This window comes from Topomyia yanbarensis, chromosome 3 (genome assembly GCF_030247195.1).
Source record: "Topomyia yanbarensis strain Yona2022 chromosome 3, ASM3024719v1, whole genome shotgun sequence".
NCBI classification, from domain to species: Eukaryota; Metazoa; Arthropoda; class Insecta; order Diptera; family Culicidae; genus Topomyia; species Topomyia yanbarensis.
In genome coordinates, this window is record NC_080672.1 from 405092337 (window position 1) to 405119827 (window position 27491).

The 27491-nt window shown below is 36.9% G+C and overlaps 1 protein-coding gene across 1 annotated transcript in view; it reads left to right on the top strand.

The window, feature by feature from the left end:
* Window positions 1-27491, top strand: part of LOC131688343 (ice-structuring glycoprotein-like) — a 43872-nt gene that overhangs the window by 15647 nt on the left and 734 nt on the right. The gene's annotated exons all lie outside the window — the stretch shown is intronic.

A 27491-nucleotide genomic window follows, 5' to 3' on the forward strand; every position in this document is an offset into this window, starting at 1 on the left:
CGGTAAATGTCAGATTTGGCTGGATGGCGTTATGAGGTTTTAGAAGTTATATTGATGAAATAATTGATCAACTGAGTGAGAAGTTGACTTTTTGGCTGATTGATTGACTAATTGAGAGACTCATTAATTTAGTGACTGACTTACCGAATGACTGTTTCGCAGCATCACTACACAAATTGATCGATGGATTGGTTGACTGTACGACTGACTGACGAGTGATGGAAAAAATGACCGGTCGATTGGGTGACTACTGATTGACCGATTCTCTAACTAATGAACTGATAAACTGTTCCACTGATTTACTGACTCAATGTTTGATAGATTCACTGTTTCAATAACCGAACTTCCCACTCATACATTGATTTAACTGAAGGATTGCTTTCATCGGTACACAACGCAAAAATAGATTTTAAAATTGACAGTTTGACAGATTGACAAATTGACAAATTGACAGTTTGACAGTTTGACAGTTTGACAGTTTGACAGTTTGACAGTTTGACAGTTTGACAGTTTGACAGATTGACAGATTGACAGATTGACTATTCGAAGAAATTGTCAGTAATTTCCTAATGCATTCCGGAAACAACCATCAGTAACCTTATCAATTTTGATGTCCCGATAGTAAAACAATAAGAAATAAACCGATCAGAAGATTGTTCGAATAACAATGTGGGATTGATATAAGAGACTGAGAGCAAGAGTGGGTTAAAATTTTGTTCATATTAAAAGTTGGTTACAATATTCTGCTAGATCAGAAATGGTATATTTATCACAACAGCAGGCAAAAATGGGTCAAATTAAAAAATGGTTCGACAATATTTTCATTGCAAGAAAGGTGGAAAATAAATAAAATTTTTGCGCTAAGAAAAAAGAAAATAGTAAATAGGTTCATAACAGGCGTTAGTTAGATCAGTATAAGTCAGCAGCTAAAGAAAAATGTTTATTGAAGCCGCAATGAAAACCAAGATGGCGACTTCTGGTTACCACAAATCAATATGGATGTCATTTGAAAGAGGATGGTCAGTACCCGAGCAAACGAAAAGCCCATAATTCCCCCATACTTATGGTCCAAATTCACGCCCACTGCATGGTGGTTTGATAATGTTTGAAATGGGTTCAACCCAACACCATCACCATGGTCCAGAAGATCCCATTTAAAAACCATGCTCTGGTTTATTTATGGGTTTTGGAAACCATTTAATAGTGTCTTAATGGTTGTAAAATTTGGCGCGGACCATATTTATGGTATTTTTATGGGCTTGTATGGTATTTCAACCCATGAGAATATGGTCGGGTAGACATCACAAATCGATTAACACCATTATGACATCCAAGATGGCGATTTGGGATAAGCACAAAATAATGAAAACCATCATCAATATGGAAGTCATTTGAAAGCGAATACAGTGAATCGATGAATAACGCTGTTTTTGAATCCATGATGGCTGCTTCAGGTTACCAGAGAAAAAGTGATAACCATCGTTTCTATAGGTGTCATTTGAAAGCGGCTGATCAGTGGACATTGGAAATTTAGGATTAACGCCATTTTGAAATCTAAGATGGCAACCGCCGTTTACCAGAAAATAGAAGCATCATTATAAAGAGATGGTCAGTACACATCGGAAACTGATGATTAGCACCGTTTTGAAATTTAAGGTGTCGACTTCTGGTCACCACAAAACAGTAGATTCGAAGATGCCTTTTTGTTCTCGGGTTTCAAGCACATAACATTTATTTTGCGTCAAAGTCAACGTTTCCAAAAGAGTATCCCTCAGGACAACGTTGACTTTGAGGCAAAATAAATGTTTTGTGATTGAAACCCGAGACCAAAAAGTCATCTTTGAATCAAACAGAGTGGTCGTTCCAGTCCGTCAATAAGGGTATCATTTAAAAGTGGGTGGTTAGTAGACATCGGAAATCGATGATTAACGCCATTTTGAAATCCAAGATTGCAACTTCCGGTTGTCACAAGACAGTGAAAACCACCATCAATAAAGATGTTATTTAAAAGTCGGTAGACATCGAAAATTGATGATTAACGCCATTTTGATTCTGGTTACCACAAAACAGTTAAAACTGTCATCAATATGGACGCTATTTAAAAGCTGGTCAGTAGACATCGGAAATCGATGATTAACGCCATTATGGTGACTTCCGTTTACCACAAATTTGGGTTTTATTTGTAAGCAGATGGTCGGAAGACATCGAAAATTGATGATTTACCTCGTTTTGAAATCCGATAGGACGACTTTCGGCTACCAAAAAACAGTGAAAACCATCATGAATAACTGAGTTATTTGACAGCAGGTGCTTAGTAGATATCGGAAATTTAGTAGTTTATGTCGTTTCTGCTTACGTTATATGCTAGGGTGCGCTTTTCCATATTGTTAAAATCTTGCGGCAATATACATGAAATTAGAGCTTCTTTATGACGACATATGGATGTCCGCACCATAAAATATCCTCATCCCAATAGATTACATCCGGAATGAGATTCGGAATTTTTTTTCTGATTTATTTTGGAATTCCAACCGAAGGCAACAACCCATCCTTAGTGATGTCTGATTTTTGCAAATAATCGATTATCCGTTAATCGAATAATATTTGAGAGATTGATTAATTCATTCGATTAATCGACAAAAATAATCGATTAAAATCAATAATCGATTACTTAGTAAATCCTAGTTTGTCAACCAAAAAAAAAAGGTCGCTCGACACATTTTGAAAAATTTGGAGAAGTCTGGTCATATTTTTTTGCTCTGCGACTTTCGTTTTCAATGCCACCCTTCATTAATTATGCTCTCTATTAATTGATATCAGCTACTCGATTTGCTCGATTATACCGAAAGCTTGTAATCGATTATTGATTTTTCGATTATTTTGGAAATTAATCGATTATTTGAGTTAATCGAGTAATAAAAGACATCACTACCCATCCTGAATGAATCGGTTGTTGAATTTGCGCTTAAATTCTAAAAGAAAACATTCCGATTGCAGTGATTTGGGAATCTGCAGTCAAAACAAGTGAAACAGATAGTTGCGAGAGAGTTTCAGCTTTTCTTGGTGGAAACTAATGAGTAAAATGTATGGGCGCAAACAGTTTTCTTAGATTTTATTTGAAAATTTTCAAGCAATTATCTGAATAAACTTCTACAAACTGTTCCCATATGCATGAAATGTGTATCCATTTTACAACTACAATTTAATATCTTTCCCATGCATTTAAATTCAAGTTAGCCACTACCGAAGCAGCGCCAACTCTTAAATATTTTCATGAATTGCTAATTGCTAACTAACACCATTTTGAAATCCAAGATGGCGACTTCCTGTTACCAGGAAATAGAGAGAACCATCAGCAATATGGGTGTCATTTTAAAACGGGTATTCAGTATACATAGGAAATTGATGATTTACGCCATTTTGAAATGCAAGATTTAGACTTCCAGTTACCACAACACACTGAAAACTTTCAATTTAAAATTTAAAAGGGGATGGTCAGTGGACATCGCAGATTGATGAGTAGCGCCATTATACAAATCAAAGATGGCGACTTCCGGTTACAATCAAAACAGTGAAAGCTATCATCAAAATGGGTGCTATTTAAAAGCGGGCGGTCAGTAGACATTGGGAATTGACTTCCGGTAACCACAAAATAGTGCGAACCATGATTAACATGGGTGTTATTTGAAAATGGGTTTTTATTAGGCATCAGAAATTTATGACTAACGCCATTTTGAAATTCAAGATGGTGACTTCTGGTTACCATTAAATACAGAGAACCATCATCAATAGGGTTGTCGTATGGAAGGGAGTGATCAGTAGACATCGGAAATCGATGATTATCGCCATTTTGAAATCCAATATGGCGACTTCCGATCAACAGAATAGAGAGAGAATCATCATCAATCAACATCATGATATAATGATGATTCTCCCTTTTCTGGTAACTAGAAGTTGCCATTTTGCAGTTCAAAATAGCGTTAATCATCATTTCCGATGATGATTTGAAAATGGCGTTAACCATCCGTTTCCGTTGTGTACTAACCATCGCCTTTCAAATGACACCCATATTCATGTTTTTGCACTGATACTTCGGTAAATGTTTCAATTGGTTGTATGGCGTTATGAAGTTCTGAAAGTTGTGCATTAATTGATCAGCTGAGTGAGAAGTTGAGATTTTGGCTGAATGATTAACTGACTAATTAAATGACTAACTGATTGATCAAGTGGTAGACTAATTGACTGGTTGAACGACTAATTGATTAATTGACTGACTTACCGATTGACAGATTTACAGCATAACTGGTACAAAAATTGACTGATTCACTGATTGACTGTATGACTGACTGACTAGTGATGGGCAGACTGATCGATTGATTGCATGACTACTAATTGATTTATTGACTGCTTCTCTAATTCACTAATAAACTGACACATTGTTTCACTGATTTACTGACTCAATGATTTATGTGTTTCATTAATTCAACTTCTAACTTATTCTCTGATTCAGTTATAGGAGAATAACGATCGCTTTCGCTGAAGTTCACAATTCAACCCCACAGATTTTCAAATTGACAGATTGCCAGATTGACAGAGTGACAGATTGACAGATTGACAGATTGACAGATTGACAGATTGACAGATTGACAGATTGACAGATTGACAGATTGACAGATTGACAGATTGACAGATTGACAGATTGACAGATTGACAGATTGACAGATTGACAGATTGACAGATTGACAGATTGACAGATTGACAGATTGACAGATTGACAGATTGACAGATTGACAGATTGACAGATTGACAGATTGACAGATTGACAGATTGACAGATTGACAGATTGAGATTGACAGATTGACAGATTGACAGGTTGACAGATTGACAGATTTATAGATTGATAGATTGACAGATGACAGATTGACAGATTGACAGATTGACAGATTGACAGATTGACAGATTGACAGATTGACAGATTGACAGATTGACAGATTGACAGATTGACAGATTGACAGATTGACAGATTGACAGATTGACAGATTGACAGATTGACAGATTGACAGATTGAGATTGAGATTGACAGATTGACAGATTGACAGATTGACAGATTGACAGATTGACAGATTGACAGATTGACAGATTGACAGATTGACAGATTGACAGATTGACAGATTGACAGATTGACAGATTGACAGATTGACAGATTGACAGATTGACAGATTGACAGATTGACAGATTGACAGATGACAGATTGACAGATTGACAGATTGACAGATTGACAGATTGACAGATTGACAGATTGACAGATTGACAGATTGACAGATTGACAGATTGACAGATTGACAGATTGACAGATTGACAGATTGACAGATTGACAGATTGACAGATTGACAGATTGACAGATTGACAGATTGACAGATTGACAGATTGACAGATTGACAGATTGACAGATTGACAGATTGACAGATTGACAGATTGACAGATTGACAGATTGACAGATTGACAGATTGACAGATTGACAGATTGACAGATTGACAGATTGACAGATTGACAGATTGACTGATTGACTGATTGACTGATTGACTGACTGATTGACTGATTGACTGATTGACTGATTGACTGATTGACTGATTGACTGATTGACTGATTGACTGATTGACTGATTGACTGATTGACTGATTGACTGATTGACTGATTGACTGATTGACTGATTGACTGATTGACTGATTGACTGATTGACTGATTGACAGATTGGCAGATTGGCAAATTGATGGATTAGCTATTCGAGGAAATTATCAGTTATTCCCTAATGCAGTCCGGACTCAACCATCAATTAGGTTCTCAATTTTGATGTCCCTAGAGTAAAACAGTAAAAAATACGATGATACATATTAGAAGATTGACATCTTGAAACAACAATTTAACGGATCAGCAGATTTTTTCGAATAACGAACTGGCAGATTGTTATATTCATATTAGATTGATATATGGATAGACATGAGACGCAATTTTCAGTCTATTTCAAATGCACCATCAATATTGTAAAAAATATTGATGTTCCCATAGTAAAACAACGAAAAATTCAACCGCACAGATTTGCAAGTTAACAGATTGACTGATTAACAATTTGAGGAGTTTCTCAGCAATTACCAAATGTTTAACTAATACAAAGCTTAACGAATGTTGATGTCCTGATAGTAAAATTGTAAAAATGCAACCGTGTATATTAACAAACTGACAAATTGCCAGATTAACGATTTGAAGAGAGTCTTAGCAATAATATTGCTTGGCAAATACAACAAACAATAGCCTATTAAATTTGAATGTCTCGATAGAAAAACAAAAACAACGTTAAAACTAAACGATTTAACTAACTAACGATTTAACTAACTTCACGAATATAGTCGTCAAGAGCGTAATAAATTTTGAAGTCCCGAAGGTTAAAAGTATAAAATGACAGATCACATGACACGACTACAACCCTTTCGACAAGCAATCCTTTTTTCTCGTCAGTGGGCTGTTTTCTTGTCCCGGTTTTGTTCCCAGTAGAAAACCGTCCGGGCCTGTAAAGCAGCGAAAAGCTTTGAACAATTCCCAACAACTACACAATTCCATCATTTGTACTGCTGCTGTTGCTTTGATCTCGTTTTCATTTTTCAGCGATGAAACACTTTCAAAAAAGCAACCTGAAAAACATAAATTTCGGTGGAAGACCCTTTTACTCAATGAACCAAAAACTCCGTATTACGCTTTTAAATTAAGAAGCGGGAGTCCTTTCAAATTTCATTCAAGATTCTGCCAGGTAGCTTTCCCCATACCCGATGATTCCGTTGGCACTAATTCTTTCAAATTTTCCATCCCATTTCATGTTATGAATTTCCGACGATAAACCACTTTAAAGTAAATGAAAAAACCCCGAAAGATTCAATGAAAAGTGAAGTATTCCCACTTTGCTATAATCTACGAGAACACAGAAAAGCAGCCAACTTCTGACGAGAAAAAGCGCGCGCAAACTTTACAGGATTAAAGTTTGTTTCCTTTCGTGTGTACTAAACCACTACAAAGAAACTTGAAAAAAACCGCTGTTTTCTACCACCCCAAAACCTTCCCCGGCTAGCAAGCTGGGCGGTTTTCTTTTAATCACTTTCTCAAGATTTTAACAGCTTCTACCGGCAAGTAGCAGAATGTTACGTTCAACTTTCCCGCGATGTATCTGCCCCGATTTTTTTTTCTACGTTGCTCTTTTCTACTCTTTCTCCCTCCCACCCCGTAACGGGACGACTAGACCCAGCTGCGACGGGCTGGCCTGTCGGAAAGTAATGGCACAAGTAATTATGTCCCGAACATTGGGTTGACCGCGGGAGGGTTGGGGGGGTGAAATTTGGTTTTTCCGAGCATCTTCAAGCAGCAAAATTACTGTCAATTTTGTTCCTGGAAGCAAATTTCGACTGCGCTTTGTTTTTTTTTTGTTTTTTATTCAAAGCAGATGCTGGCGATGCGAAAGAAATCAAGTACTCCTTTGAGACAAGTGGTTTGACCCCGCAGGGGTTCGTGGTGATGAGGTTCAAGTTGAAAGATTATAGTTTTGAATAATTTGACAGGGTCTGAAGTTCAAATTCGAATTTGTTGTTTGTTTGTAAATTGGACTCATTGGGTTGCTTGCGAAAGACTGAGAGCCACCCGAAGGATCAATGGAATGTCTATCTGCGAATAAAAACAAAATTTGGCGATACTTTCGATGTTAATGACATGACTGATTGACTGATTGACTGATTGACTGATTGACCGATTAACTGATTGACTGATTGACTGATTGACTGATTGACTGATTGACTGATTGACTGATTGACTGATTGACTGATTGACTGATTGACTGATTGACTGATTGACTGATTGACTGATTGACTGATTGACTGATTGACTGATTGACTGATTGACTGATTGACTGATTGACTGATTGACTGATTGACTGATTGACTGATTGACTGATTGACTGTTTTACTGATTGACTGATTGACTGATTCACTGACTGACTGCTTTACTGATTTACTGATTTACTAATTCACTGATTCACTGATTCACTGATTCACTTAATCACCTTATCAATTGTCCACTGATTCACTAATTCACTAACTCACAGTCTCACTTGATTTCACATTTTCTGCTATGCCGATGACGTTCTCCCCCATAAACATTGATGTCCCGAAGGAAAACATACAAAAATATCGAACCATTCAAGCTACACCATTGGAACCAACCCGCCCGACGTAATCTGATTTGCAACGAAGAATATCAAACTGAATCAGAATTTGATTAGCAAACCCACAAACCTCCAGCACTCTCCGCATCCAGTTTCGTTTTCCCTTACGACCACAGTCTTCCTTCTGTCGCCCTGGCCAAAAACACCCGAAACGAAAAACAAATTCAATGTCAAAATCAATAGCTATCCCATCGAAAACACAATCAGAATCACGGAATCTGAACCGGTAACAAAAAGCTGTGTAAAGTTTCATTTCAGTAGCCATATTTTAACCCCCCGCAGCCATTCCGCGACTCGCTGCCATTTTTGAGCGCTTACTGCCGCTTCGCTTCGGATAACCATTCGTCTCCATTAGTGTGCAGCGAGGCACGTGTACGTGTAAAGTTGTAAATTTAAAGCAGCTCCCATTTTCCATCCACCACCTCCCCTCACCGTACCGATTGTCGGTCGTCTGCCGAGTTGGTTGATGAGAGAGAAAGAGAGGGAGGGGGAACATCGCCGCCGTAGTCGCCGAGGATGACACTAATGAAAATGGATCATCGTTTCGGCGGACTGTGCGAAAATACCGAAATTAACTGATATCAAAACCACATCCATTTTAATAATAGTTTCCACGCTCAGGTTCTGTAATCACGCTTTTTTTTCGCTACGCCATCCACTGTGAAACTGGAACCACATTAACTGATTCGAAAGTTTTTGCGCTGGATGATTTTCCTGACGAGGGAAAAGCGGGAGGGGAAGGATGGGAACATGTGAGCGCTTAATATGATTATTAGCCGGGTTGTTGCGCTTCGAGAGGGGCTGGTCAGCAAACGATGTACGTGTGCGTGTGAGTGTACGTGTGCGATGTAACGTTATATGTAGTAATTAAAAGCATACCATCAAATTATTTTTTCTAGCTTTAAAATGTGATAATAATAAAATATTTAAATTAATATTATTCGCAAACACAGAAGCAGCGATGCTGCTGCATTGTTTTATCTCCCCGTCTCACTCCTTCTGATACGGGCGAGCAGACTCCCGCTGCGAAAGTGTGCTGCATCGTGTCGCTTGAAAGTTTATGTATTTGTATTTATCGAAGTGTAATCGAAACTAGCACTGTAATTATTGCAGCACACAAACACGACGTGAGTTTATTTCATTCGAAAAATAACTATAAAAGGATCTATGCTTGGATTGAATACCACTAAAAATGCTCGTAAAATAAAAGAAATATAATCAACTAACTTTAAGTGGATCACAAAACGACGGAAGAAGTATAAACTTATCTCGATTAGTTGACTAGAAGCATAGTTTGATTCTCGATCAATTTGTTGGTGATGACGACGATGGCGATGATGATGACCGGTGGAAGTTTCTAAGAAAGAAGTAAGAGAGTCTCGTTTCCTATCTCTGCTAATTCATAGTTATGTGTAAAAAAACGCAACAATTTTTAGAAAACTTCCTAGAGTGCCAAACTGATAGATTGATAGATAGATCTTAGAGACTAGTGGTTTTCTTCCTGTTTTTATGTGCTGCTCTGTTTGATGAGCGAGAGTGATTTTAGTCGAGATAATTGTTTTGTTTTTCTCATATATAAATTTATGTTCAAATACATATATATTTACTAGCTGTAAGTCTTAGTCGCCTAGCGAAATGTTTCTGTATAAAATAAGCGAGTGATTAGAACGTTTACTATTTGTCGGAGGAGTCAACGAGCGTGCAGCGGGACAGAGTTTAGAGTGTATTTTCTCCAAGTGGGAGTTTCCTTAGCTGGTGCCAATATTGATTTTATCTATCGTTTGTTGCTGTTTTCTAGTGATAGACATGAAGTGCTCTTTTGTGATATTTGTTATAGATCGTAGTAGACAGTGGGCTGGGAAAGGGGCAATTGACTAGTTTGAATAATAAAGCAACTCAACTCTTGCGATGATAAACCAGTCTAACAGCCTAACTGATAACCTAAAAGGACTGAAACACATCGATTAGTAAATTGACAGATTGACAGATTGACAGATTGACAGATTGATAATTTGACAGATTGACAGATTGACAGATTGACAGATTGACAGATTGACAGATTGACAGATTGACAGATTGACAGATTGACAGATTGACAGATTGACAGATTGACAGATTGACAGATTGACAGATTGACAGATTGACAGATTGACAGATTGACAGATTGACAGATTGACAGATTGACAGTTGACAGATTGACAGATAAGATTGACAGATGAATTGACAGATTGACAGATTGACAGATTGACAGATTGACAGATTGACAGAATGACAGATTGACAGATTGACAGATTGACGTTGACAGATTGACAGATTGACAGACTTGACAGATTGACAGATTGACAGATTGACAGATTGACAGATTGACAGATTGACAGATTGACAGATTGACAGATTGACAGATTGACAGATTGACAGATTGACAGATTGACAGATTGACAGATTGACAGATGACAGATTGACAGATTGAGACAGATTGACAGATTGACAGATTGACAGATTGACAGATTGACAGATTGACAGATTGACAGATTGACAGATTGACAGATTGACAGATTGACAGATTGACAGATTGACAGATTGACAGATGACAGATTGACAGATTGACAGATTGACAGATTGACAGATTGACAGATTGACAGATGACAGATTGACAGATTGACAGATTGACAGATTGACAGATTGACAGATGACAGATTGACAGATTGACAGATGACAGATTGACAGATTGACAGATTGACAGATTGACAGATTGACAGATTGACAGATTGACAGATTGACAGATTGACAGATTGACAGATTGACAGATTGACAGATTGACAGATTGACAGATTGACAGATTGACAGATTGACAGATTGACAGATTGACAGATTGACAGATTGACAGATTGACAGATGACAGATTGACAGATTGACAGATTGTCAGATTGACAGATTGTCAGATTGACAGATTGACAGATTGACAGATGCATTGACAGATTGACAGATTGACAGATTGACAGATTGACAGATTGACAGACAGATTGACAGATTGACAGATTGACAGATTGACAGATTGACAGCATGACAGAATGACAGATTGACAGATGAATATGACAGATTGACAGATTGACAGATTGACAGATTGACAGATTGACAGATTGACAGATTGACAGATTGACAGATTGACAGATTGACAGATTGACAGATTGACAGATTGACAGATTGACAGATTGACAGATTGACAGATTGACAGATGACAGATTGACAGATTGACAGATTGACAGATTGACAGATTGACAGATTGACAGATTGACAGATTGACAGATTGACAGATTGACAGATTGACAGATTGACAGATTGACAGATTGACAGATTGACAGATTGACAGATTGACAGATTGACAGATTGACAGATTGACAGATTGACAGATTGACAGATTGACAGATTGACAGATTGACAGATTGACAGATTGACAGATTGACAGATTGACAGATTGACAGATTGACAGATTGACATATTGACAGATTGACATATTGACAGATTGACATATTGACAGATTGACAGATTGACAGATTGACAGATTGACAGATTGACAGATTGACAGATTGACAGATTGACAGATTGACAGATTGACAGATTGACAGATTGACAGATTGACAGATTGACAGATTGACAGATTGACAGATTGACAGATTGACAGATTGACAGATTGACAGATTGACAGATTGACAGATTGACAGATTGACAGATTGACAGATTGACAGATTGACAGATTGACAGATTGACAGATTGACAGATTGACAGATTGACAGATTGACAGATTGACAGATTGACAGATTGACAGATTGACAGATTGACAGATTGACAGATTAACAGATTGACAGATTGACAGATTGACAGATTGACAGATTGACAGATCGACAGATTGACAGATCGACAGATTGACAGATCGACAGATTGACAGATTGACAGATTGACAGATTGACAGATTGACAGATTGACAGATTGACAGATTGACAGATTGACAGATTGACAGATTGACAGATTGACAGATTGACAGATTGACAGATTGACAGATTGACAGATTGACAGATTGACAGATTGACAGATTGACAGATTGACAGATTGACAGATTGACAGATTGACAGATTGACAGATTGACAGATTGACAGATTGACAGATTGACAGATTGACAGATTGACAGATTGACAGATTGACAGATTGACAGAGTGACAGATTGACAGATTGACAGAGTGACAGAGTGACAGAGTGACAGATTGACAGATTGACAGATTGACAGATTGACAGATTGACAGATTGACAGATTGACAGATTGACAGATTGACAGATTGACAGATTGACAGATTGACAGATTGACAGATTGACAGATTGACAGATTGACAGATTGACAGATTGACAGATTGACAGATTGACAGATTGACAGATTGACAGATTGACAGATTGACAGATTGACAGATTGACAGATTGACAGATTGCCAGATTGCCAGATTGAGATTGACAGATTGACAGATTGACAGATTGACAGATTGACAGATTGACAGATTGACAGATTGACAGATTGACAGATTGACAGATTGACAGATTGACAGATTGACAGATTGACAGATTGACAGATTGACAGATTGACAGATTGACAGATTGACAGATTGACAGATTGACAGATTGACAGATTGACAGATTGACAGATTGACAGATTGACAGATTGACAGATTGACAGATTGACAGATTGACAGATTGACAGATTGACAGATTGACAGATTGACAGATTGACAGATTGACAGATTGAGATTGACAGATTGACAGATTGACAGATTGACAGATTGACAGATTGACAGATTGACAGATTGACAGATTGACAGATTGACAGATTGACAGATTGACAGGTTGACAGATTGACAGATTGACAGATTGACAGATTGACAGATTGACAGATTGACAGATTGACAGATTGACAGATTGACAGATTGACAGATTGACAGATTGACAGATTGACAGATTGACAGATTGACAGATTGACAGATTGACAGATCGACAGATTGATAGATTGACAAATAGACATATTGACAGATTGAAAAATTGACAGATTGCCGGATTAACAAATTGAGGGATTGTTCGATTGACATGTTAACAGAATGTCAGAATACCATAGTGACATAGTGGAAAATTTGATGGAATTATCAGTCAACAAATTCACAAATTTACTGATTGACAAATAAACAGATTAACATGGATTACGGACTTATCACCCTACCAACTAACTGATCCAACACTTGTTCACATACTTGCCTCCTAGGCCACGACTCTAATTTGCACCGCGACAACCCTTCTCTCAATCGACGTCCCGGAAAGAAAGAAATAAACAAACTCTTATACCCTCAACAGCCCACAGTTCACAGTCCACTGCCCCCCCGAGGTTTTCGGTATCGATCAAAACGGCAACGGCAACAAGAGAAACTCCCGAGTGATACTAGTTGTGTAATAATTTGTTTTCGATCGGTGTGTTTTTGCTGCTCTGTCCCTCTGCTCGTGCCGCCTAGATGCTCTGTCGTCGTTTCGCCGCCACCCACTATTCCAACCGACCGCAACAAGGACGTGCAATAAAATATTAATGAGCAGCAGCAAGGGTGCTGATGGTTCAGCCCGACAAAGTTTGCTTGCGTGTGAGCGTGTGTTTGTGCGTTATAAACAATCTTGTGAGAAGAAGACAGAATCAAAACCAATCCACTTTTTTCTAGTTCTCTAGTGTGACATATGCATATTTATATCGAATTATGTAGTTTATAGACATCCGGTTATTAGACACTGTTTAATATTAGTAGTTTATAGACAAATTTTCCTTTCATTTGCGGTTTGCGGTTTTTCCAGTATTAGAACCGAGTCGGTTTTGTGGTGTGAGTTTAAACGGTTCGGAAGCGTCTTCGAATCGAACCAAGTGGGCCATGCTTCTTCGGTGCGTAGCCGGCCAGGAAAGGAACACAGCGTCAACGTTCGGGATTGCTTAGAAGCTACTTTTTTCGACATAAATTTTTTTGTTTCTCATGGCGTTTTCGTTTTTTCTTGGTGCTACACCGGTGTAGTGCAAAGAAAGAGATAGACTGATTACACCCAAGTTTGAATGAGTGTAGCACCGACTACACCGGTGTAGTGCACTGTCAAAAACGAAATTGCCATCAGTGTTTGCTTCATTTTCAACGATTGTTTTCTTTTCTTCCCTTAATTTGTTTGCTTCCATTTTTCGATGTCCGCATTCTTAACCCTTGTTAGTTATTTTTTTTAGAAACCACCTTCTCCCGACATCCTCCCTGATCCCCATATCCCTAACTATTAACCGACCGAATTGGACATCCTTATCATTAGGCTAAACCGAGAAGTGAATCTAAACGTAGTTTTCTTTTTTTGTTTTCTGCATTTTTAGATTTTATGTGGTCGCTGGGGACTTTACCTGATGGTAAGAAAATTTAAATTTTTTACTAACTCTTTAAAAAATATACTCTGTTTTTTATCTCACTTTGAACTTTGATTTCTCCTGCGAAATTAATTCGCTCTTTCTAATTTTTAAAGTACAAATTTTCACTCGAAATTATTTTCAATGAAACAAAAACAAATGTGAAGCAAAATTGGACAAACTGATTCGACACGCCTATTTCTTACCCGCATTTGGTGATTAGTGTTGCTTTACTTTCTCTCTCTCTGAATTCTCAAACGACTGTCGGGAAAATTTTAAATTTTTCTTACTATCAAAAGCAAACCGTCAGCGAGTAAAATAGTTGATAAACCTATTATCTATGTCTCTATTTCTTGAAAGACTAAATCTTTACCACCTCATTCGCGATCTAGTCCCACAAAATTGAATTAAAATAAAAAAATCACACACAGCTTAGTCACTTTTATCTAGCTTTCAACATACCACCTCTTACTGTCCGGAAACTAGTTTGTTCGCTACTACTACTACTACTATTTGCCTGCCACATAGAAAACAATAGAAATCAACTCACTCTCCTCCACACGTACTAGCGATTAGCGTTGAAACTTTCCAAAGCCACCGGGGTGCGCTGCACACACTCTCATACACATAGATGTCGATCAGTGTTCGCTATCACATTCTTTTTTAGATGTTTTCTTTTTTTCCAGTTCTAACCAAAACCGAATTTAAACAAAAAAAACACCAGTCGATAGTGCTAATTACTGTTTGATTGTTCCCTTTGTTTTTGTTTTATTTCCTCACTTGCCGCCAGTGTTGATTAGTTCTGTTTCCAATACTAACCATTTGAAAACTGTTTCTTTCAATCTGTTTACGTTCTCCGAAGAAACAAAAAGAATGTAAAAAGGAATCATTTGCAGATTAGATATTGTGTTGTTTGGTTCAGACGTAAGTATGCATTTTTTTTTAGATTGAACCTTCAAAGCCAACGATTTTAGATGCCTGATCTGATCAGCCAGCGAGAGAAAAAAAATGTAGATAGAATAAGTTGCTGCCAGTAAGGATGCCGATGATGGATGGTGCATTTTGAAAGAAAGTTTCATTAGAGTTGTTGAGTTTTTACCTGTAAGTCCATAGTATCAGTTCTAGTTCCACTTGGTCGTTTTTCTTACTTAATCAATAATGATAAACACAATAGATTGAATTAGAATAAATAGATAACTACCTTCTAGAGTCATATAGTAGATCTAATACAGTTTTACTCCTGGGGTTTAGAGCTGCTAGAAACGTCATCTGAAATCGACTGAAAATGGTTCCAAAACCGTGATAGCTGTTAGATGATGTAACGTACCTTTGAAAATATTTTTATATAAAATTATGTAAGTTGGTCATTTCTTACAGCACCTTTTGCTAGTTTAGAGAGAAAATAATGTGATTTGATGCCAATAGTTGTTAGTGTTAATTATTGGGGATGAGTGATACCAATCATTCGTCGTATGGGTTGACTTGTCAAACGTCGAACCACTAGGACACACATTTTTAACCCAATACACATATGACTCAAACAAGAATAAATTTAAAATTATTACACAACACAATGTTACAAAAGATGTTTTAAAACAGGTTTTAACAAAACACTGCAACAAATGTCAACGAGAACAGTTTTGATATATTTTTTTACAATGTTGTGGTTGCCTGATTAGAAGTACATCACTGTATGCTATCAACCGGGTATCTACTATCGTTGTATATTTGACTTAGGTTTTGACGTAGGACTTACGTCTTTCTTTACTATACTGGGTGTCATTTCAAAATTTTCAAAACGGATGCGTTACGTACACTTTGAACTCTAATAACTTTTCTCCTACTAAAGGAATTACTAATTTTGTTTCATAAATCGAAAGGAAAACGTTCAACGCTTGCTATTGATACCTTGTTTGCTATGTAAAACTTGTTTAAAAAGTTCAAAAACTACTTTTAATGCGAATCAACATTAATGCTAAAACCTATAAATATGGGTGTCACAGTTTTTCTTAAAGCCAGACGTGTGTAAGCCACAGAGCAGAACACACGTACGTGTGCTGCTCAACGAGAAGCTGCATTTTGACCACCAACCAAATCATAGCTACTGCCTTATCGCTGCCAACCAAGAACAGTCGTCGCCCTGCGTGAAATTCATTGCTCTCAGAAGTGGACAGAGTTACTAATTCGCAAGCTGCTCTTCCAGTGCCTGGTCCGTGAGATTGCACAGAATTTCAAAACCTACTCTTCCGGAGCTCAGCCGTAATGGCCCTTTAAGAAGCCAGCGAGGCCTGCCTGGTTAGTTTGTTGGAAAATACCAATCTGTGCGCTATCCATGCCAAGCGAATAATCATCATGCCGAGCGGGAAACGGCGAAATAATATTCACAACAAACGGTCCTTATTAGGACCACAAAATCGTTCTCAGAAGAATTACAATTGAAATTTACATTTCGTGCTTTGGAAAATAACTTCCCTCTTATCGGGTTAGTTATTTTCTATAATAATATCCGAAAAATGTGCAATAAAACCAATAAACTGACCAATTGGACGGAAGCAATAAAATACCTACAACAATTTGAGTCAGAAAAGTGATATTAACGGAAAAATGCTTCGATCGTTGTGTTTGGCAGCTGAAGTTGCCGATTTGTTTTCCAACGTCAATTATTTGCGCTGTGCTGTACGGAACAGATTTTTGCGCGATTTGTTGGGAAATAATTAAAACAATTGTGTAGTAGATTCCGTAGATTTTACCGTAAATTTTGATAGAAATGATTTTGTAAAAGCATTAATTAGCCGTGCTTTGAATGGTGGTTTTTGCAAATCTTTCTAGAACATTAGTGAATGTGGAAACCCTGCTACTAAGCGAATGCCACGCCAAAAAGAATGATGAAAATATTTTCATTTGTCGCACAAAGGGATGGACTACCATCTGCACTAAGAAGTTTATAAAAGAGATCGCATTCCGATATACAATGCTCATTCGATGTGAGCTGCGAAAGGGGAATGTTCGTGTATGTACGCAGCAGAAGCGAATTCGGGCAAGGTTCGAATCGTTAGCAAGGATTCTCGTCTGGTATCACCAAACAGTTATCTACAAACCGTTCTTTTTAGGATGAAAACATAATGGAGAAAGAATTGAATTAGAAAGTTCCATTTAATAACTTGAATTGAGTTTGCGCCTGTCAATTCTTGTATACATTTACCAGTGATTCATATAAGCAAATGTTTATCAAATTAATCTACAAACCCGAAGGTTTTTGCAAGTCCTAGAAAATCAGTGAATGTGGCAATCTCATTCGACATGAAATTTCCAGTAAACATTCATTCAAAAAATGCATTGGCTCAAATTATCCATGAATGTCATATGATATGCCCAAGTTTAGTCCTACGTCAACACCGCGGTTACGTCCCGGACATTACCCACTCCTAGTTTTTTATATATTACTAGCTAATACCCGTCGCGTGTTTCTGCGACTTCCAACAAAGTGGAAGGAAAACACAATTTGCTCCGAACCGCCATCTGGCGGGCAGATAATTCCCAACTAATAACACACAAACACGCTCCATCACAAATTTCAAGTACGTATAAATTTTTGCGGCAATCAGTTAAGCCGTTTGGGAGTCTATAAATCACATACATACAAACATTGACTTTTATATAGATAGAAGATAGATAAATTGCAAACACATACTCGAAAATATTACAGCTAGTGTCGTGTATTTTTGCAATAAACTTCCCAAGGTGTCGGTAATCCCTGAAGAACCAATAAAGGATTAAGAGGACCACTCTAATTTCCACATAAGAAAATAGTGCTTTTTAACGATTTTTTTGATAGGATAACTATGAGGCATATCAATAATATTTTGCATTTATTTGATTACATGGTCAAATTTTAAAAAAGAAATTTTATTAGTAGTAAATAGTATTAAATCAAAATGTAATCAGCAATGTCCAAACCCCATAATTCCATGTAATTGTTACAAAATATTGACATTCTACCACGAATAATTAATCGAAAGTGTTCTGGAAATTTTAAACGCGTTTATCTCAAAGCATAATTTTTCAAAACTGCATGCAATCTTATTTGGAAATGGTTCAATTTGAATACTTCATTGACCTCTCGAAAGAAAACATTTTTCATTGGAGGAATGGCCTATAAATGAGAAGTTGTGGTTATATAGCCTTTTGTCATTCATATTAAACTTCATCATTTTCTCGTGAATATATCTCTATTATTCTTCACTCAATTATCATAAACTATACCTTGTTGAACGTGAAAAATCCTTAGGATTATAACAAAAATAGAATCGTTACCGGTAAAATTCAGGAACATCAAATTATCTGACATATAGTGTCGATTTCACATTTTTATCATAAAATCGCACATATTAACTCCATTTAACAACAAAATTCCTATTTAATTTACTACTTTTAGTGTAAAATATGCTTAGGGATCACATGAGAAAAGTTTCATTCCTGGAAAAATAGGGGAAGTTGAGGTATTAGGACAAATAATGAAAAAAATGAGATTTGTAGAGTAAATATCAAAAAGTTTGATGTTTCTGAATTTTACCTTTAACATTTTTATTTTTGTTTTATTCCTCAGAATTTTACACGTTCAACAAGTTACATTTTTTGAAAATTGATTGAAGAATAATAGAGATGTATGCATGAGAAAATGATAAAATTTAATATGAATGACAAAAAGCCCTATAACCCCAACTTCTCGTATTCGGACTAAGGTCAAAAAAATTCCGATCGATTTCTGAGATTTTTTCACATTAGAGAAATTACAAAATATGTATGATTTGCATCACGGAGCAGAAAAATCATTAAAAATATGGGATTTTTGGTACAAAATGACCCAGAAAACAAAAATATGTCCATTCAAATACTAAGATTATTTCCTTTCGAAAGAGGTATAAATTGTAATTTTCTGATTGCTACTTCAAAAGTTATAGAATTTAATGTATTTTTCCTCCATATTTTCCCATAATTGCCCAATGATGTGAAATTTCGCATCTGAGCTTACTTTGGCATTTGTCACAATATGAGAGGGGGGCCTTCGAGAATTAAAAAAAAAAATTTTGCAATGCCCTATTGGAAGGCTATTTTATTCGCAAACGAACTTTTGACCATTACAATTAACCAATGCTTATACTGATAGTAGAAATGTTTCACAACGAGAATTCGAATAAATAACAGCTTATTTGAAATAATTGTAACACCAAACCTTAGCAATTGATTGAGCAAAAGCAAATAACACATGTGATGAATAGTATCGGTTATGTTCGATCTTATTGTTAGGTGAATTGAATCGATATTTTTGACTTCCCAACTGCATTGATGTCAATCAGAAAATTATTCAAAAAAATTCTTCCTAAAATTCCAAGTCTATGCGATGAACGTATTCCGAGATATTTAGGATTGGAACTCAGGTGTTCCGGGTACATTTGCAGTGTTGACAGAATTAATTAATTTTTGCTATTAATTTTACTTTCCTATCATAAAATCGTAATAACATTTTTATAGAAATGCTGGTAAGTTACAGTTTTCGAAAAAGCTGTGAACCTAACCTAATTGCGGGCTACTCTTTTATTACATTTATTTTTAAAGTGACCTGTATGAGCGGAGTTTCAAAAAAGTACATTTTTGGCATACTAGTTTCTATACAATCTTTAAACGCAATGCGCAATGTCAAGGATCATCCAATAGCTCCTGTAATTGGCATAGTCATTTGGAACCAGAAAAAGAACACAAAAAGTGTTGTTCCCTCTAATTAGGATATTTTTTCCATGCAGTCTCGAGCCAGTTTACTGCACATTCTTGGAGAAAAGGCGCTCGCGCGGTACGGACGATGATGGTACGCATAGACGTTTTAGCATGATGTTGAAAAGAGTAGGTTAAACTGTTTCTCTTTCCTTCCATCAACTAATCGGATCACACTAAGGACGAAACTATTCACACCAACGCTTGTATTCGGTACTAAAAACTCATGCAAGTAAGCTGTGCAGGAAATCGAAGAAAATGCTTTCGAAATTGGCCTTAAAATCTTTATCTGGCAAGCCATCTGTCAAATCTGCGTCCTATCGGAGGACGGAAAACTCGTCTCACTTCATCATTGCTTGCTTCTTCTTAGCGAAAGCACTCGCGATCCTCAAACTACTTCATGCAACTATGATGGTCAGATTACCACATATCAGGAATATAGTGGATGATGCGGTGGATCATTTTTTGGTTATCTTCTATCTATACATCTGTTCACACCTTTTTAATTACAGAGGCCCCTCAGTTTAATACTACCCAGTGTCCCCGAGGGGCCTTAGGACAGCTTGTTTAGTTAACAGACATCGCTTTTACTAAGATCTATGCAGTTAGATAAAGTAAAACAACTTAAAATCGGCTTTTAGAACATCTAGACTCGCTTTACTCGAAATATTAGTTAGAGGTACTTGAAGACACGTTTATTATGAGTCTAAGTGTATGTTATATCAGCGGTAGAGTTATTATCATGTTCTAAGGCAACCTTGCAAGCATTTCTTGAATATTGACCTTACTCCTCTTCGGAAAGGTTTATGTTAGTTTTAGATAATGAATGGATGGTTTTAAGTTCGATTTTAAGCAAGCAGGCCAAGAATACTTTTTCATGTGAACCTTAAAATTGATTTTGTTACTTGGAGTAACAAGTACCATATCGTTTAGGAGGCGATTGATTTTTCCGTCATATGCAACCGTCACTCTTGGTGAAATGTTCCTTGGTAACGCAATATAAAGCGTTGTCCATCGTCCTAACCTGGGAACGATATTGATACAACATTCCTGGCATGATAAAACCGGATAATATAAATTTTCGTAAGCTCCGTTTACATGCCCCAACGAAGAAGCACAAAATAAAATACTCACAAAACAACAGAAATCCGTATATAACAATCAGAAATTTGGTAACGCTCTCAAAAATCTCGCCGTTTGACCAGTTGGTCGATTGAAACACAACGTGTGTTTCCGTTTTAGGGATTTAGCGTCAAGCCGGCGTCAATCTATTCCGACAATAAGTTAGTGTCGGTTCGACGAAGTCGAAATGCACCCATGACATTGAAAAAATGACGTTTTCCAAGGTCGAACCAACGGACAAACCATTCTGCAACTTAATGAAAGTGCAATAAAATGCTCTAAATGCTGGAAACACCAGAACGCCCCAAGGCTGGCTTGTACTGAAACAGCTACAGAGAAGATTAATCATCTATCCGATGAAACAAATAGGAGGGTAGTTTTATTCCATAAAACTTCCTCAAAGATATCGCTAAAATCAATAGTTTTGGCGCAACAAAAAAGGCCCCTCTTTGGGTTTTGGGACCACTTCGCACAGGTTAACCTATGCATGAAGAACCAAAAATCCGGATACGCAATTGCATTACTGCATAGCAGTTACCTATCATACGATATGAACTTCCGTAATCGGATTCACAAAGATCACATGAGTAATACACAGCACATTGTATCGGAGCCATGTGAAAACTGTGTTTGCAATGTCCAGTCAGTACCCTGACTAGAATGCCTCAATTATGACTGGAAAATGCAACAAAATCTTTAACATTTTCGGAGTCACATCCGGCAGAAAACTTTTTGTTTGAACGCAAGTTTGGACGCTACGCTAATCTAGTCAAGCTAATCGTCTGCGGTAAAACTGGATCTGGACCAACGAAGTCCGTCGCTGCGCCTGCTCTAGCCAATTCGTCCTTCAATTTATTTCCAGTAAACCGGAATGACCAAGTACCCGTAAGAAATAGATAGTATTTGAAGATTTCTTCAGTTGAAGATGTAAGATTTCCGCTGGGAATACGATGTAGTATCTACCAAGCGAATGGGATAGAACTAATCTTATTTCACACCAGTATATACCCGCATCGGCTCGGTTCTCCAACAAAGAACCGTCAGTGTAACAAACTACATATTGTTTAAATTTCTTCGCTAGGAAGAATTCTCACAATGAAAATTATGAAAAGAAAACCACATGTGAGTGTAAGGTCACTGAGAGGAAGAATACACTCATCCCAAGTAACCGTTTTGGGGTCACAATCATGTGTGACTCATTGTACGATCTACTGGATTATCGTTCCAGAACCTAGCAAACTTAAGGCGGTATGCACAAAAAAGTGTTTTGTTCTTCAGAAACTTATATAGTGGTTTAATGTTCAAGAGTGCCTCTAGAGCAGCGGTAGGTGTTGTCGTGAACGCACCAGTCATCGCCATCGTTACCATCATCTGAAGATGGTTTAACGTTGGATTGTAGTAACTTCTCTCTTCTGCTACAACACATGGCTTCTGTACGATAGTATTGGTCTAACAATTGTTGTGTAGATCCACTGAATGTACTTGGGTTAGAGTCCCCATGGTTTGCCAGAAGTTCGTGAACCTCGACTGAAGGTCGTTCCAGCTCTTTTGATTGTGATATCTATGTGAGCAGACCAATTAAGTTTTGAGTAAGGAACTACCACAACATACTTAACTTGATCTGCGACAATAATTTCAGAGTCAAAGAACTACAACGCATGAGCTCTAATTTTAATCCTTCGTTACGTAAATACCGCCAATGACAAACATGAATATAGCATTGCTTCTTCAGACTTACTGCATTAAATCAATAAGTGTGGTAATGTAAATATTGGTGATCATTATATGATAATCTTCAGCGAAATCATATGTCAGAAGCCCCACTTGATTAGGTTTCCTCAACAAGTCATCGGCGATAAGGTTCCAAAAAAAATAGTGACACTACCTTGAGCACACCCGTAGACACACAGTGTCCTTATCTTAATTTGTCTTAACAATAAGCGCAGATGCCGGTTGCTAAGCATTACGTGGATCCAGTTTGTTATAGATGTAGGTACTCCATGACCAATATATGGATTCTATACAGGAATGACAATTCTATTGCTCTCGATTGCTGCAAATTTGTTACGTAATAAACTTCGACTTCCATATATTCGTTGTCCATATAATTTACACTTATACGGAGAAAAACTGTTCAGCGCCCATTTGATCGATTTTTTTTATACTTGGCTTTGCTCGATATTCACGATCCATTCGATGTGGCGATTCAGAAGGTGTGGCGTTGGTCTCATAAGCCATTCGTCACATGTTCGAGCCCGGATCAGGAAGGAATCTCACTATCAGTAGGATTGTGTAGCACTAGCAAGTGGCAATGCACGCTAAGACTGTTGAAATAGCAGGCGAAAATTCCGCAACGGGATTGTAGCGCCAGGTCTTCGCTTGCGCAACGAATTACGTTGCCCAATGTGAGAGAATACTGCCCGACTGACTTTCTCCTGGAGACAAGCGTGAAAAAACCCGGATAGCTGGTAAATGTAGTGTGACCCTACCGCCTCCGAAAGCTTGCTAGAGTTCCTATTATCAACCCATTTGAACCCCGAAATACCGGTAATCCCAATAATTTACACGCGACTGGAATATTTTCTCTCAAAATAACGAGATACGCTGTAGAGTGGAAAAATTGCGCTAAAAGCAAACCGTGGATATTTTTCGAAACTGGCACCTTTGGTGACCTTGAGATCTAGAGCACTTTTGGTATCCATTATTCTTTAGAGATGCGACTTTCTTCGGTTTTGATAACTACAAGATCCAAGAGATCGTATTGTATACAGCAAAGCAAAGCGAGAATGTTAGTAAAACGTAAGCAGGTTACTCGAAGTTACTCTCAATATCGTTGGTTTGTTAAACATTGGTATCTCACATATTTTCCGCCAGTCGAGTGCAACGCAGCTTTATGTAGTTGCACTGATTACATGCCCCTCTCATTCGTGATTTTTCGAAGGGGTGCTCCCAAGATATTCCTGCACATCTTGGTTTTTGTTGGTTACTGTCTTTTCCGCTTACCAGCAAATGACGATGTCACGCCGTTCTATGCAATTCCTGCACCAAATCCAGAATGGACAGCTACGAAGTCGGTGTTCGTTCTTCTATAGATAAACACATAACGGAAAATCAAATAAAGGCGTAACTTACTTCACGAACCTATTCTGTTGATACACATCGAATAACGGAAACCAATCAGAACATTACATTGAAAAAAAATTCATATATTTAGCTTTCATATTTTATGCTAAATATGCGCATAATTAAGAATTTGATACAATTATGAATATTTTCGACCAAATAGTGCAACAAATTATCATTTTTTCATTCAGTACAATGGGATTTGTTTACGTAAAACTGTTAACGCTACCTTGTTGGCCGATATTTTGAAATGAGCTCTTGGTCAGAAATTTTTGATATGCATCCTTACTTTGCGACGGAATATGATTAACATTTTCGTACAGATATAGTTCGATCGAACCCTACATCCGTTTGATTTTACTATACGATTTAAATTCGTTGGAAAAAGCGATCCGTCGTAATGCAGAATATACCTAGTACTCTTCATCAAAATCTTTATAACCCTAAACATTACAGTTTTATTCGCCACAGTTTTAACACCAAATTTATAAAACAATGAACTCTAAATGAGATATTTATTTCGAATGATTCGCTTTTATAATATATTATTATGTGATTATTTCTCGCAAATATTTTAGTCTAGAGATTTTTACAACTTTTATCGGCGCATAAGTTTGCTTAAATTATCAAATTTATATATCTATGGACAACTGTTAGCGATTTTTATAACAAAAACCTGTTTTATCCCACATAATGGTGTAATAGGGATCTTTAGGGGTGTACGGGTTACGGTACTTTCTGATGCAGATTAGTACTCCATATCACAATCCTTTTTCTATTTCTATACTCGAAACTATTCAAAAAAAAACATTTTTAGTTTGTTTCTTTTTGGGATAATAACACATCCAAACCCATGCGACTTGCACGACTCTATAGGTTGCCTCATTAGATCTAATATAGTTTGCAGATGAAACTTGGGATTGCAAGCTGCTAGCGGATTGCAAAAGTACCAGATCAGGCTATGTGAGGTGCTGTCCCAGTTAACAATATGGCGAACGAGATATTTGCTGATACGTCATTCAGTAGGACAACTGTCAGTTTGTTGGTTGAATTTAATTTGTTTTTTTTTTTAATTCAAAAGTCAGAATAGAATACTTAAGGTTAAGAACCGTCATAGGTGACCAATGTGGTCAAAGCGACTTTGGTTAGTTTATTATTTATCTAGACTGACAAATCAAAGTAATTTTGCGCTCATTTTAATAAGTTTTCCATCATTTTGATATAATGGTGGTACCAGTTTATATGGGAATTTGCTATGTGATCAAACGTAACTCTGGAACCGGAAGACCAATCAATAAAAAATTCAATAGTATCCGATAGGAATGTACATGAGAAACAGAGGGGACATTTTTTCCACATACATACACACAGACATTTTCCGATCTCGGCGAACTGAGTCAAATGGTATAAGACGCTCGACCCTCCGGACCGGGATTAGGTTAACGATTTTCAGAATGATTGCACAACCTTTCAATATGAGAAAAGCAAAGTTTGTAAATACATTTTTAAGCTTTCAATTAATACATCGAAATTTCATAAGTTTTTGAAAAAATCGCTTTATCATAAAAAAAATTAATTTTTGATAATGTTGGTAATTCAGCAAAAATGTTTATTACGTTACAAACAGAAAAGCAATTTTAGTTGCTATGGTACTAATATAGACCATGCAAAGTTCTAAAAGTAGGACGAACAGAGAATTTACGACCAATTAATGTATGAAATGATGTATGATTTTTTCAAATACCATTGATATTAACAGGAAACCGGTCAAAGCCATAGAAATTATTAACTGATTTAGGCAGGCTGTATGGAGTACAAAATACCATTATTTAGTAGACATAGATTTCTTTTGGTAACCGGCTACTCCAAGTTTAGAAACTACAAAAAATTAACAATATTTTTACTCGGTACATTCTAAAACACACTAAACCAAACCAAAGATTATAAAACATTCTTGCATCACTCACTTGGAGCAAAGGCCCTTCTAAATCTTCTTGCACTTTCATTTCTAATGTAACAGTAAGGATTGCATTTGAAAGTGCTACTCACCCTTCTTCCGGTTGCTGCAAATTTTTGATTTCTGTTTTCTTTTGATCCTGGTTTCCTAGCAGTCGTGAGACATTCCCCGAATACTTTATTATTTTTTTATCAAAATCGGTTTAGCAAATTTCTGGAATATTGCCAAATACACGTGGGAACATTTTAAATTTCTATGAATTAGTCTAGTTGTATAAACAGCGAACATATATCTAAAGAGAGATTCCAACTGTCTTGAATTAACATGAATACTATCTCTTAGCTTATTAACAAAACAATTAAAGTCTATGCAAAAGTTACGCCCTAAAGGTAAGGAATTGGAATGAACCAATTTGTACATAATAGTTTTGGTTTTAGGCGTTCACGCAAGTTGTGTCTAACTGGTGTCAACTTTAGCGCTAGTTTGGATTTATAGGCATGCCGCCCCAAGTTTGTTCTAGTTACTGACGAGATGAATTCGAAACACTAAATATCTGGTTACGCCCCTGGATCAACCAATCAAATCAGTCTATAATTCAAGATTAAGAACTTCAAAATCGAAATGGACCAACTAATATTTTGCTTACAACACAGTCCTACAGCAGTAATAGTTCGGTTCCAGAAGAATCAAGAGAAGCGAGATTTTCTAGTTGTTATCGATTTACAGAAGTGCGTAGTAAAACTCAGATTTTATTAATAAATATTTACATGACATAAGGCACAGCAGATCTATGCGTCATTACATTCCTTTGT